The sequence below is a fragment of the Gavialis gangeticus genome, unplaced genomic scaffold (genome assembly GCF_001723915.1).
Source record: "Gavialis gangeticus isolate Ggan-Ray unplaced genomic scaffold, GavGan_comp1, whole genome shotgun sequence".
Classification (NCBI taxonomy): domain Eukaryota; kingdom Metazoa; phylum Chordata; order Crocodylia; family Gavialidae; genus Gavialis; species Gavialis gangeticus.
This window is the reverse complement of record NW_017728992.1, coordinates 168,546,092-168,549,455: the sequence shown is the minus strand read 5'-3', so window position 1 is coordinate 168,549,455 and position 3,364 is coordinate 168,546,092.

Sequence of the window (3,364 nt, the reverse complement as noted above, 5' to 3'; positions counted from 1 at the left end):
GGAGCCTTTTTCTATCATTTAGTTTTATAGCTCATTTGTGGAATAGTTATTAAAGACTTTCTGTCATTAATCGAACAAGGTGGCGTGTCAATCCTTAACTGCATTAGGTTCAAATCCTGCTTTTGACTGCAACAATACAATGGCTACATTTCATTAAGTTTACTGGTTTTCATAAGGTTATTTCAGTATTTTCAGCAAACCCAACACTTATCACAGAAAGTATGTATAATTCTGCAAATACTAATGCATGGTTATCTCTTTTAAATTGTCAGATTAAAGAAAGTAAAACAATAAAATTGTAAAGGACATCATGTAGTCCAGCCCTCTGTATCACAAGCAACCACATCAAAAAATCTCTTTCCTAAACTTACCAAGCTTTAGTACCGATCACTGTAGACCAATAGATCCAAGCTGCTGGCTAACTGAGGTGACAAATAGGCCAAGGAGCATTCCCATGAGTTCCTATGAGCTGTTACACGAACACTCTCCTACACAGAGGTTGCATCTACACATGTGCTTTACTACAGAGTAGACTAATTAGCTCCTCGGTAAAGTGTCACAGTCTACAAATGGGCCAGTATTAGGGCAGAATATATTAACCAACTCTACTGTGACATAGTATTGTCAGGGATAGTACTATCTTATGGTGGAGTAACTGTACTGAAATGCATGTGTAGATGGTGACAGAGGGTAGCTGGGTCGTGAGGATGCTAAAGTACAGGGACTGCCTGCCACCTAGCTCCACACCTTAGCACCCTTGTGCCCTAGCAAGCCCCTCTGGCACCTGACACCACCACCTAGAGCCTGGGGCTGCCCCTGGTGCCCCCTGCCAGCCTGGGGCTGCTCTGCCCCTGCTCAAAATGGTGCTGTCCCAGGCACACATGTAGACACTGAGCCCAGGAGCAGTGTGCTCCAGAGTTTATTGCTTTACCTTAATTGCCTGTGTAGATACACCCAGGGGGTCCTACACAAGGGCACATGGAGTCAGATCCACTGTCCAGTCCCTCCAGGCAGGGCCCCAAGTATCAAACCACCCTGTCAGGACCAGGATCAGGTCACAGACATGAGCACAAAATTGTGACAGTGCACTGTGGGAGGGCATAAAAGTGGGGAGAGAGGGGGAGGAAGGAGGGCGAAAAAAAGAAATACAACTTTGAGACAAGAGAGAGGGAATGAATAAGAAACAAATTAGGGACAGAGACACTAAAAAGGAACAGAGACTCAGCAATAATATCCAGATCTCTTCAGTGGAACACCACACATGTGCTGGACTGGTGAATCTAGCACAAAGTTTCTTTTTAACTATATATTGGAATCAGGGGACTATTTTAAAGAGCTGCTACAGGCAAGATTTGCAGCAAAGTAACATTTTACAAGCTCAGTCGAATACATTACAAGGTAAATCCACTGATAAGGAGATATTTGCTAGGATAAATCTGAAAAATGGCCCCATGCGGCAAATGCATTCCTCAGAAGGCGATAAAATATTTTGCTAGTAAGAAATAAATGCAATGTGTTCTGAGCTGTTCTTAAATTGTTTTACTGGTCGGCTTCCACCATGTCATTCCATGAAGAATATAGAACTTAATATAGAAATTAATTCTGTCATTTGATTGAAGGTCTTTGAGCCCAAGAAATGGCTGATGGTAGAAAGAATACATTTTTCTTGCACACCACCAAAACAAATAGCAGCTCCTTCTGGGGGGCCAGGTGTCTCTAATTTCAGAGAAATTACTAGAGGCTGCCAATCTGTTCAGTCAGTTCTGCATCAGAAGGCTCTGTAATTGCTTGGTTATGGTGCTCTCTGCCATCTGAGGCTGAAATGGTAACCATCTGTTAGGAATTCCTAATCACATCCTTAACAAAAAAAATTAACCTTTTTTGGTTATAGCTTGTTTTTGATTCAGGTTCTCTCACTGGTCCCCTGGTGCAATGCTGTTTCTATGCTTGCTGATTATGCAGCAGCAATGCAAGCTTACTTACATTAAAATACTGCTATTATACAAGAGCAATAACAAGTCATAGGGGAAAAAACTTGTACTGTTATAATTTGTTATTGATATAATGCCTGCATGCCAGGAACATTACAAAACAAATAAAAGACTCAGTCCCTCCTGTGAGGCTTAATAGGATATGAGGGATGGTCTTGTGGTTAAGGTAGAACTCCAAAGAGGGTGTTCAGTTTCTGGCTTTGCCACATATTTCTTGTGAAAAAATTTGACTTGGGTTGTGATCCACAGCCCACTGGTATCAGTGTGACTTTTTCCACAGTCTTTGATTCTAAATTAGGGGCCTGTTCCAAAGCCCAAAGGAAAGAAACTTCTATAGCAGAGGTTGGCAAACTTCGGCCTACAGAGCCATTGCCACTGGCCCAATGAGCCAGAGGGCTCTGGTAGCAGTCAGTGGCAAGGCAACGGGCTTTGCCCATGCTGCAGTTGGGTGGCAGGGAGAAGTGGTGGTGGCTGTGGTAGCCACCATGTCCTAGTACCAGCCCAGCTTGGATCCCAGATGAGTCATTCCTGCCCGCTGCCTGAAAAGACTGCTGATCTGGGTTCTATGTCAAAGAATCTGGTTTCATGGGGTGCATCTACATGTTCATTAATGTACATTTGCTACTGCATATTAAGCTTAGTGCATCTAATATGAGGTACTAGATAAAGGTACAGGAGCTGTGTTAATGCACAGTAGCAAAGATGAACTTTTTTTGTGACGCTTAATGCACAGTAGACTAATTCTACTGCACATTAGCACAGATTTTGCCATGATACACTAAGGTGCAGTAGAACAGTCCACTGTGTATTAAGGCAGGGGCAGGCAATTATTTCAGGCAGAGAATTGATTACTGAGTTTTGGCAAGCTGTCAAGGGCCGCATGGGTAGCCCTGCCCCTTAACAGTTGTCCCATCCCCTGGTCACCATCTTGTGACCAGAAGTCCCACTCCCTAACCCCTGACCTTTGCCACCAGAAGTCCCTCCCCTTGCCCCCAGAAGTACTCCTTTCAGCAAGGGGTTTTCCCATCTCAAAACCAGAAAAATACCAAATTACATTCTAAAAAGCAATCACCAACAATATTCATTAATTTGATTTCAAATAATATTTTTGTCCTGATTTACAAGTGTTTGTGTAGTGTACATAGGGGTGATTGCACAAAAGCTTAAAATGAAGTTTTACACTTATATATTGTGTGGGGGTGGATATAGGTTTGTGGGGGCTATAGGTGTGTTAGTATGTGGGGTATGGGTGGGTATGTGGGGTTTGTGTATGGCAGTGCGAGGGGGACTTAGGTGCATGTGTATGGAGGGGTGTGCGTGTGGGACTCACCCTATGAAAACACACACACACACACACACACACACACACACAC